The sequence below is a fragment of the Equus caballus genome, chromosome 12 (genome assembly GCF_041296265.1).
Source record: "Equus caballus isolate H_3958 breed thoroughbred chromosome 12, TB-T2T, whole genome shotgun sequence".
Lineage (NCBI taxonomy): Eukaryota > Metazoa > Chordata > Mammalia > Perissodactyla > Equidae > Equus > Equus caballus.
The window spans coordinates 24,711,419-24,723,455 of record NC_091695.1 but is presented as its reverse complement, the minus strand read 5'-3'; the positions used below and the strand labels follow the sequence as shown (position 1 = coordinate 24,723,455).

General features: G+C 38.4%; 1 long non-coding RNA gene across 1 annotated transcript in view; it reads left to right on the top strand.

Moving 5' to 3' along the window:
* Positions 1 to 11,803, top strand: part of LOC138916402 (uncharacterized) — a 75,387-nt gene extending 63,584 nt beyond the window's left edge. The window contains exons 3-5 of the long non-coding RNA XR_011423643.1: positions 261 to 392; positions 10,886 to 10,925; positions 11,594 to 11,803. This is a non-coding gene — a long non-coding RNA (uncharacterized lncRNA). The remainder of the gene's footprint in view (positions 1 to 260; positions 393 to 10,885; positions 10,926 to 11,593) is intronic.
* The last annotated feature ends 234 nt before the right edge of the window (positions 11,804 to 12,037 follow it).

Here is a 12,037-nt window from a genome sequence, read left to right as displayed (position 1 = left end):
CTATATGAAATCATTATGGCTTTCCAAGGGTCAAAGAATTCAAAGTCATCAAGCAAATTATCACGTGGATTTAAGACTGAACTTTTGCCACCACTCCCTTTTAATCCTATATTTTCCGTACCTCCCAGATTAAACACTCAAGATGACAAATACATTTAGCTAACATTTATGGAGTTTCTACTCTTGGCTATGTTCTTCACATCTGTTATTTGTTTCTTCTTCACAATAGACAGGTAGGTATTTTCACTCCTATCTTACAGATGAGGAAATTGAACATCTGAGAGGTTAAGCACCTAATTCTGGGTCATATATTTAGCAAGAGACTGAAGAAGTGGGATTTGATTCCTGGCCTGTATGAATCCAAGAAACTCTGCTAATTTTATCATAGGCAAGTAAGTATGAATAGTGTTAAATATTCATAGCTAGCGTGTTTGAGTGATATGGGATTTGCCAATCATTTCAGTTGGTTGTAAGAGTCCTTATTTTGCTCCTTTTTGGCCTTTGTAATTCCAATCTAGTAAAAGGAATTTCCCTCACTAATTATAGTATAGGTTTTTAGGAAGACTTTTTGAAAGGCTAAAGGGAACACTATAGTGACATCATGTTCATTAGTTTATTTATCCAACAAATATTTGCAAAGCTCCTTTTACAAGCTGGCTGTTGAGGATACCGAAAAGACCTAGACAAAATACTAATGCTTAAGTGTTTTTATTCAATGTGCGAGAGAAACATTTATAGGTTGTTATCATATCATAGAAAAGAGAGGGCCCAAAATGTCTTTGGGAATTCAGGGAAGACTTGGTGGAAGTGACCCTAAGGTGAGGTTTGAAGAATGAAAAGGTCCTAAACAGACTTTTTGGAACTGGAGATTCCTAAATGAAAGATTTGCCCTGCAAAGCTAGTACTGGGACACTGTCACTGCCTTCTAGCCTACTCAGGGATGGCCCCAAGATGAGGGGCTTCCTCCACATAGAGATGAAGGGCAAGTGGAGAAATATTGGCTATAACACAGCCTATTCTCTTGTGTTCTGTCCCACCTCCAATAGAACATTCTTGGTATTTCTCTGACCATGAATTCATTTTCCTCTGTCTCCAAATAACCGCAAGTCCATTAAAAAAATGTTTCATTCTATATCCTCAAGCTACCTTCCTTTCTTTTCCTTCACTCTTGCCAAATTCTTGAATGCAGAGTTTTTAGTACTGATACTGTTCTGAAGGACGCACTCAGTTCCGTGTAAACTGGCTTCTAGCCCCATCAAACACAGAAACGTCTCCACTGGGTTACCACGACTGCTTAGTTGCTCAAACCAGGAGCAACTAAGGTTGCTGAGGTTGAGCTCAGTATTCAACCTCTTCATCTTGTAGCATTTGACCCAGTTCAGCAGCCCACTCTTTCTTCTTCTGGCTCCTCGATACTGAACTCTCTTAGATCTTTGCCTTCTCCAGTCATTCATCAGCTTCTCCTCCTGTCAGGTGAACATTTGCTAAGATTCTGCCTCCTTCGCAAATACCTTCTCTCCTTGTGCAAGAGCATTGACTCTCATTCTTCAGGACAATGGTGTATCAGGTCTCTACCTCTAGTTTTGATCTTTTACTATGGCTCTAAATCATATTTGGCAATCTGGTGAAGCCTATAGAATTATTCTTGCAAAGGTTTTTTTAAACACAAAAAACAGAATACATAATATTATTAAAAAGTTCAAGTATATTAGAAGTATGATTAAAGGTCTGAGGATCCTTCTGCTCTGTCCAACAGAACTTTCTGCCATGATGGCAATGTTCTATATCTGTGCTGTCCAAGACAGTAGGCACTAGCCATACATGCCTATTGATGACTTGAAGTGTGGCTAGTGTTGAAATGTGGTTACTGAGACTAAATTTTTAATTTCATTGAATTCATTCAAATTTAAATATAAATAGCCACATGTAGCTAGTGGCTAGTTCATTGGATAAGTGTAGATCTAAATATTTCTTTCCTCATATCTGCTAGATAACAGTTAGCAAATTATACTCAATCTGCCTCAACACTAATTGAACTGTATTCTAAAACAGCCTATCATCCTGACATCTCTTTTAATATTAATGCATTATTCATCACCAGAAATCAATTTTGGTGATTGATTTTGTTCCACCCTCTTACATGTCATTTTCGCCTAAATATAGTAAATATTTATTAAATATTCACTCTGTCTCAGGCATTGTGTTAACTCATTTATGTACCTTATCAAATTGTATAGAAAGTATGATGTAGTAACTGTTGTTTGTTACAATTTGTAATAGATTAGAGAAGTAACATAACTTAACTTACATGCTATCATACTCATATCATTAATTGACAGACCCAGTTGTTTCTAGGTGTATTAAAAATACCTATTTTTCACATAAGGTCAACCAGACACACTAGGAAGTCAGGTTCTTTGCAATTGGCTGGAATTTGTTGATTTCTGGATGATACTATGAATTAAACATATGGCAATCAGAAGCTCCGGGTGGCAGTTATCTTTGTCTTTAAAAAGTAAAAACTGGAAAGAGAAATTTGCCTTTCAAAGAAGATGACAATTATTGATAGAATGTTTGATTGTGGAATCTCTACTTATTTAGGTATAAAGATAAACTGGTTTATTTTCTTTAATGACTGCTACCTCCCATGCTCTTTGGGACCTCCCTTTCCAGGTGGACAGTGAGTTTCCTTAATATGATCACAATCAGATGACTTAGCTATGCTGTCATTTTAGTTATTAAAACCACCTCATTTGGGTCACTAAAGCAAGGCACTTTCCATTTTAAAAGTCTTATATTTTGAAAGTCTCCAAGTTAAAAGATCTCACATGCTTTCCTGATGGGAATGTAAAATGGTGCAGACCCATTTGAAAACAGTTTTGCAGATTCTTATAAAGGTGCATGTACACTTATCATATGAATGATGCAGCAGCTGCACTCCTGGGTATTTGTCCTAGAGAAATGAGCACTTAGTTTCACATAAAAGCTGAACACAAAAGTTTATAGCAGCTTTACTTACCATACCCCAAACTGGAAACCACCCAGATGTCCTTCAACAAGGAGATGGTTAAACAAGCTGCAGTACATACTTACAATGGAATAGTATTCATCAATGAGAAGGAATAAATTATTGAAATATACACCAACTTGGATGACTCTCAAGGGCATTATACTAAGTGGAAATAAAGAAAAAAAACCCCTCAAAACGCTATATACTGTATGATTCCATTTACGTAACATTATTGAGGTGAGAAAACTATAGTGATAGAGAACAGATCAGTGGTAACCAGATATGAGTGCTGGGGTAAGGATGTGACTATTGACAGGTAACATGAGAGAGATTTTTGTTGTGGTGATGGAACGGTTCTGTATCTTGATTGTGGTGATGATTGAATCTACACATGTGATAAAACTTTATAGAACTGTACACCGAAACAAACAAATAGACAAAAGGATTGCATACAAATACTGGTGAAACCTGAATAGTGTCTGTAGCTGACTTGAAAGTATTGCATCATAGTCAGTATTCTGGTTTTGACTATGTACTATGGTTACGTAACACGTCATTATCTGGAGAAGGAGAAGCTACGTGAAGGGTACATGGGAAACTATAATTTTTGCAACTTTTGTGAGTCTCAAATCTTTTAGAATAGGAAGCTGTTAAAAAATCAACCTCATATTCAGTGTAAAGCTTTTCCCACCCTGCCCAAAGACCTTGCACGTGTTGATCTAGTGACTGGAGGTGCTTTCCTCTCTATTCCTTCTGATGTTGGAGTGGGAGGTGAGAATAGAAATAAGAAGCTTCTATTCATAGCTGCTCTTAGTGAATTAGCTTCTCTGTCTTTGTTGTAAATACTGTTCCCTTATGTCAGAGTTTCCCAACCTTAGCAGTATTGACCTTTTGGGTCAGATAATTCTGTATTACTAGAGGTGAAGGGGTGGTGGTGCTGTGCTGAGCATTGCAGGATGTTCAATAGCATTCCTGGCCTCTAACCACCAGATGTAGATAGCAGGCTCCCCCAGCTTCCCCTGCTAAGTAATGACAGTCAAACTGTCTCTAGATATTTGCCAATTGTTCACTGGGGGACAAAATCACCCCTGGTAGAGAATCACTGCCTAGATCCTCACTCTCACAAGGGCAAGGATGGTGTGGATGGATGAGGCTCCCACAGGCCTCATCGAGGAAAGAAAATTCAACTCCAAATAACTCTTGGGCTTTTGGCTACAACTTCTAGCTGACTCATTGCTGTTGATAAAATGCTGTCCCTACACTGTGGTGGTGGCAGGAAGCATGCAACCACCAACTTTTTCTTCCTGCCTGAGTCTCTCTAGGGCTTACTGGATTGCTCTTCTCCCCTGAAAGAGCTGTAATTGCCTATTTAGGCCAGGCCATGACACCACATTAGGTTAACCAAAAATAAAATATTTGTAAATATAGTGCTATGGAGGGAAATAATACATGGCTCAGGCCCATCTTCTCCAAAAAGCCTTCACCACCTGGTATAGCTTTACCCTTTAACTCCCTCTGATATCTGTAGTATACTCCATTCATTTGGCATATAGCCAAGGTGACTTGGATTGCTAATTACTTAATGAACTATGTCTAGCATACCAACTGAAACAAAGATTATAAAATATCCAATGGCCCTAAAGCAATGAACCTGAGAGAGCCCATAGTTCAACTCCCTGATTTAATTGGTTAGGTCCTGAGAGATTGGGACTCACCCAATGTCACATATAGAATAAGTTATAGAACCAGGCGGGACCCAAGGTCTATAACCCAGAGTCAATGGCCTTTTAATAAAGTATTTCCCAAAGGTAAGGATGTTTGACTCTTATATATTGGATATATAACATGGCAGTTGAGTGTTAACTATGGACCCAGATAGATACGAGTTCACATTTTAGTTCCACAGTTAAACCTGCTATGTGACCTTGGAAAAATAGTCTCCTCTCAGAATCTTATCTATAACATGGAGATTATGATAGAACCTAATTCATAGATATATTGATGAGAGTTTACTGAAATTATCTATGTAAAATGCTTAGCACAGTACTTGAACTATAGCCAACAGTTTGTCATCCTCATTCTTATCTTCATCATCATCATCACAGCAAATATTTTGGAGCTTAGGAAACTCTTTTACATGCACTTAATCTTCTTTGCATGTAGGTGTTAGAGACATTTTATAGATGAGAGAACAAGTACAGAAAGACACTTGACTAAATTCACACATCCTGTTAACATGAAAACACAAACATAGGTCTTCTGACTCCAAAACTCAAGCTTCTCCTGCAAAGCTTCCTACATGCCAGCAATTAAGTGGTCATCACTGGATGAATGGATCAAGAAGACATGGTGTATATATATATATAATGGAATATCACTCATCCACAAAAAATGATGAAATCTTGCCATTTTTGACAACATGTTGGACGTTGAGGGTATTATGCTAAGTGAAATACCTCAGACGGAGAAACACAAATTCCGTACCTTTTCCCTCATGCTTGGAAGTTAAAATAACAAACACATAGATGCAGAGAACTGATTGGCAGTTATCAGCGGTGAAAGGCAATGGAGGGGACCAAAAGGGTAAAGGCACACATGTGTATGGTGACAGATGGCAACTAGACTTTTGGAGGTGAACACGATGCTGACTATACAGAAGTTTAAATATAATGATGCACACCTGAAATGTGTATATATGTGTGTGTGTGTGTGTGTGTGTTTAAAGTTATGCACTATAGAGACCAATGCTACCTCAATAAAAAAGTTAAAAATAAAGATTTTTGTATTTCATGGCTATCCTGGGACTTTGCATTTATATGATAGGTGTTAAATATATTCTGGGTCAATTCTACTATTGTTTCTTGTCTGTTGATCCCCTCCTCAAAATACATTTAGCTAAGAATTCTTAGAGGGTGGGTTCTTATTTCAGATATCTTAATAAGCCACACACATATGATTTGGAGCTGAACCCCTGATTTGTTTTTCACAAATACTCATTGATGCAGACCATGCTATAGTATGCAAAGGAGACGTGATGGGAACTCTGATATGTAGGCAGCCTATTATCTCTATGCAAAGGTCAGAAAGAGTCCCAAATGAGAGCATAGGTAAGCCAGGTGGAGAGGGGCAGGAAAAGATTGCCAGACCAGGATGCATTAAATGCCCTTTTCTATTTTGATTCTGGGCAAAAAAGCATACCAAACCAAACAACAACAGAGCAAAGAGGAGAACACAAAAGGAAGATTGTGGGGGTATCTGCAGGTAGACAAAGTGATTGAAGAAAAGTGTACTTTTACCATAAGATTAATAAAAATGGCTTGGTTCTTTATTTTTGTTGGTGCATCACAGGTAATAACAACAACTCTTTTTTAATGAGGTTTTGACAAGGAGTTTAATTTTATATAACTTTTTTGTTATTTTTCAACGAAAACTTCCTCTGAGGCTTGAGCCACAGATATAAAAAAGGCTGTTGGAGGAACTGAAAATGAAGGCTGGTGTGCCTGGAGTTGTTAAGTGAGAGTGTGACAGTGCATGGAAAGAGTTAAAGAGGTGACAGGTGCAAGATCACACCTATACTTCGATGGGGTTTGGATTTTATTTGAAGTACAGCTGGCCACAATTAAAATGTTTTAAGTAGTTAAGGAACATGATATACTTTGAGATTTTGAAAGATCATTCATTCAGGATGCGGAGTAGAAAGAGGTTAGTGAACACTATAAGTTCAGAGTCCAGTTGGGGAGATTTTGTATAGTCCAGGTCTAAGAGGTGATGGTGGACTGGATAAGAGGAGTGATCATTGAAATTGAGAGATTGCACAACTGAATTAATTCTTCAGGATTCTTCTGTGATATGTTGCTTTTCTAACCAGGAAAAAACATAAAATTGAATTTTAAAAAGGCCCAGTGTTCTAGGTGTTAAGTTCTCACACACTCTTCCAATCCACCTTCATATCAGTTTGTCAATTTGCATTCACTCTCCAAGGCTCATGTCTAATGCCTTTTCCTCATCTCACTCTTCCCTTACCCCAAGATTAATTTCATCACATGCTCTTGTAACACCTAGATCTCTTCATTCATGAAGTTTTTCACAACCATGATTAAATTATGCATTGGTTAATGAATTATTTAATATGCATCTCCCAGTGTAGACCAGAAACTCCTTGTGGACAGGACATGCATCTATCCTATTCATTTCTGTATACACAGAGCCTAGAATAATGTCTTTCACATTATAAAATAGGATGGGTAGGTGAATATACGATGGGGTGGTTTACAAGTATCTGGTTTATCTTACAGTGAGTCAGAGAAGTCTTTTTATTTTAAATAGTAGAGAAAAGGATAGATGATAGTTTGGGTTTCAGAAGAGAATAAAATGAAAGAAAAGCTCAATCTTTCCCATAAAAGAAAGGTGAATACACCTGCCACAAAACAGTTCAGTGTGTTTGTCTCCCACCACTTGGCAACAGAAAAAGAGATTATTCAAATATAGTTGAAGATGATGTTGTTGCTCTGAACCAGGTAAAAGAACAAATGATCTGTGGAGTAGCTCCTTGTATATTAGAGCCTCACCTCCTGATGATTTTGTTTACCCCTCCCACAAGGCACAGAACAAATCTGGAGCCCTCTGGATGGATGCTTACTATGGAATGCGGAAACATGATGCAGAATCTCAGACTTAATATGCACATAATTGCATCTCTGAAGGGGGTTGGTGAATGTGCAAGAGTTCTTTCCTGTTTAACTGTGAGCACCATTGTCATCACTGAGTGTGCCAGAGTGTGAATTCTGAGGACACATGATAACCTCCTTCTCTGAAGTGTTTCTCTGCAAATAAGAAGCAGAGGAAACACAAAGTGGCTTTGGGCAGGGTGACAACAGGGAAATGGGAGCCAATGTTTTCATTTTTTCAATAGAATCTTGAACTTAGTTTTACCAATATACCTTGGTCAGATTACCTTGGTCACCAGGCATAAATTGAGGGAGCAGGTAAAGATTTACTGATGAAGAAGGCATTGCAGAAGTTGGCTAAATGACAGACCTCGAATGAGGTACTTTGGAAAATAGTGAAATTGTTTTTAGATGAGAATAATGTATTTAAGAAGTTCCTAGTGAAGGACAAATTTTTGCTTAGTCCTCTTTCAAATGGGTGAATTTCATTTTCTTTAAAAATTGAGTATAATTAACATTAAAGTCTCTTTAAATATTTCAATATTCACTTTAGATTTTCACTATTTCACATGCATTTGTGTAATTAATGTGTATAGATATATATTTTCTCTCCGATTTATAAAACCTCTTAAAGGAGCTTTCCACATCCAGGCCCAAAAGTAACTGATCAAGCAGGTTAAGGTTCAACATTTAAAGATCACTGGTCTTCTGCTAAAAATTACTCTGTCCCTGAGCATAAGCCTTGTTTGCCTAGTCTCCACCCACCAGAGAAGAGCTATGGTACCTCGTTATTGAGTGACCCTAAAGAAAAAAAGAGGTTTTTTTCTATAATGTAGACCCAAGGCTCTGTCAATGCACTTTTCAGGCTTGGCATCGAATTACACGTGTCTTAAGATGAGAAAGTTTCAATACTAGAAGAATGAGTGGACAGTCTGAGTACTATAAAGATATCTAGTGTCTGTTCTTTTGCTCATCCATTCATGGGAGCATGTTACAGCTGACCTTGGATGCAGGGAGGGAATGCACAACAGCACAAGCTTCCATCCCGGGCTCCAAGTGAGTCAGCATTATGGATTTCTCTGTTGTCTAATATCCTACCAGGGAGCATTTCATTGCCTTACGCCACAGACTGCAATATATTCTTTTTGTTTGTTTGTTTCATAATTAAATCTCTGGGTTCAGAAACAAAGACCTGGTGGCAGAAAGGAGTATGATGACTTGAAAGTAGCCATGGGGGCTGAAGCAGAGGGCACAAGGGCCAGAGTGGTACAAGGTGCAGCAATATAGGACAATACATTAAATTGGTCCCCAGTTGTGGGGAGTTAGCCATGCATGTCAAACCTAAGAAAATAACAACTAGTTGCCTGGGAGAATTGGACATTGAAATAGTAATAATATCAAAAAACACATCAAATAGAGAAATTGGGCAGAGGATGAAAAGGGAAAAAAGGCTTTCTTGACTTCCTGATTCTCATAATAAAGCCATGCATCACCTAATGATGTTTCAATCAATAATGGACTGCATATGCAACAGTGGTCCCATAAAACTTTGATGGAGCTGAAAAATTCCTATCACCTAGTGATGTGATTGCTGTCAAAACATTGTAGCACATGTTACACACATGTTTATGATGATGCTGGTAGAAACAAATCTACTGCTCTGACAGTCAAATAAGAGTATAGCCTGTACCATTATGTACAGTACATAATGCTTGGTAACGATACTAAACGACTATGTTACTGGTTTACATATTTACTATACTATACTTTTATCCTTATTTTAGAATGTACTCTTTCTACTTATAAAAAAAGTTTACTTTAAAATAATACTCCGGGTTATACCAGCAGCAGCCTCATATATATCATGTTGCCTAAGTGCAATAGGCTATGCCATATAGCCTAGGTGTGTAGTACACCATACCATCTGAGTTTGCATGAGTACACTCTATTATGTTCACACAATGGTGAAATCAGCTAACGACACACTTCTTAGGATATATCCCTGTCACTAAGTGATGCAGGTCTGTATAAGCCCTGGATGGATCTGGCAAGAGCCCACATTTCTCCTGCTGGTGGATCTATAAACAATTTCTCCTGCCTAAAATAAAGATTGCAAGTGGGAGTGTTGTATATTGGTTGGTTTTCTCTGTCTTATCTTGTCCAACATGTAGAGATGCTCAAGCATCGTTTGTTCTCCTAGAAATAGCATCATTTGTTCTCTAGAAACAGCAACCAGAGCTCTCCCTGGGCAAACTTATGACTTCCAAGGCATTCCTTCCTTGGTGTCAAGACAGGCCAACTTTGTAGTTCCACAAATGGAGTAGGTTATGTACAAGTAAATAAACTTGGGAGATTTAGACACATGATGCAGGGGAAATGTGAAATCAGTTCAAAAATGTACTTGGTGAGAATAAAGATGTATGATGGAGTAAATTTGTACTTGCTGTTTGCTAGTCAATAAAACAGTCACTTTCCTGAATTTAATAACTCAACTGCTTTCTCTCTCTCACTCTGCAGCGACTGGTATTTGCACTTGGTGATGCATATGACTGCATTTCCATTACTTGTTCAATAAAATACTCAGAGGATAAGAAGGAAACCCTCTTACTTCCACAACTTCCCAGACCACTCAGCACTGAGTTAGAATTTAGATAATCCTTCCTCCACGTCATTTGATTTCTGCCCTCTGTACTATAGGGTTCTGATCTATGGTTGTACAAAGGAAGATAGCTTAATCAGCGAACCTTCTACTACTTTAAGGTAAATGACTCTTGAGAGTTATGTTACACCTCTACTTAAAATTCTTCAATGGATTCCCATGGCTCTGGTTGGACCAACCCTGATGATTTCCAACTGACTTTCCCTGCATTAGCCCTTCCCTATGCACCCTGCCCTGCCTTGTACTATTCCGGCCCTTGCTTCCTCTACTTCAGCTCCAAAGGCTTCTTTCAAATCATCAAACTCCCTTCTGCCACAGGGTCTTTGCTCCTGAACCCAGTGTCTCAACTGCTCTCTCATTCTTCCTACCCTCGCTCCTTCTCACCTGGTTAGCTGCTACTCACCTGCACATCTCAACACCATTATCACACCTCCGGGAATCTTCCCCACTAAGTCAAGGCCTCCTGTTATATGCTGTGTAGCAATTATTACAGATGTAATTTTACATTTATTTGTATTATTGCTTAATTAATCTCTTTGTCTTCCACAGAAGCCCTCAACAACCTTAAGGACAGGGACTGCCTGACATGGTAAAGACACTCAATAGAGATGTGCAGATGGAAGGAAGGAAAAACGGAAGGAAGGAAGGAAGGCAGGGAGGGAGGAGAGAAGGGAGAGAGTGAGGTAGGGAGGGATGAAGAGAAAGAGAGGGGGAGGGATGAAGGAAGGAATAGATCTATCTGAATATAATTCACTCTAATTAGATACAAAGGTAATTTTTGTCAATTATATGAAAAGCACTTTTATATTCTAACTATGAATTATTAAAATACTTACCAATACTTAAGACTATCTACTGAACAATAAGAAATGAGCAACACCCTTCATGGGCATTATTCCATTTAATCCTTATAACAGCCCCATGGGGCAAGCTCTGTAATTAATCTTATTTTGTAGATGAAAAGCTTGGGGCTTAGGGAGGACAAGTAACTTGCTTGATGTCACAGGTAGGAAATGAAGGAAAAGTTTTCAGACTCAGGGATGACTGACTGCGTAGTCAATGATTATTAATTTCCATGCCAGGAAATTCAAAATAAAGGTGAATTAAGAGACATTAGAAGAGAAGGGCAATCACTTCTCAGCTTTTGGGCAAAGATCAAGTGCAGAAGACATGGTCAGTTGGCATTTGTGGAATATCTTTAATAGTTTCCCAGAAGCTGATGGAATAAGTATTAACATAGTTATCTTTCCATCTCAGCAAGAACAGATGCCTGGGGAGGGGAAAGTGAGAGGAGCCTATGACAGGCACAGCAGCAACTTAGAAAGAGTTCCTGATGACTAACTTCTACTCAACAATCCTGAAAGAGTATGCAGCTCAGAGAAATTTCACTTGGGAGGAGTCACGGTGAGATTTAACCTTCCAGAAAGGACAGGAACTGCATTAAACATGGAAGAAAATTATAAGAAATAGTTTTGAGATTTTGTGGTGACTTAGCATGAATTCAAACAAAGAGAAATTCACCTCTGCTGTGGCTATTTTCATGAGGTCGTCCTGGACCCTGTGTCCTCTAAGACTTCACTCCTCTTGTTCAAATTAGGCTGTGAGAAATTGTGTGCATATTTAGTTCAACATTAAGGAAGGGTGACTGGATTAGAAGTCAGGAACCTAGATTCAAATTTCTACTCCGTCACTGAATACTCT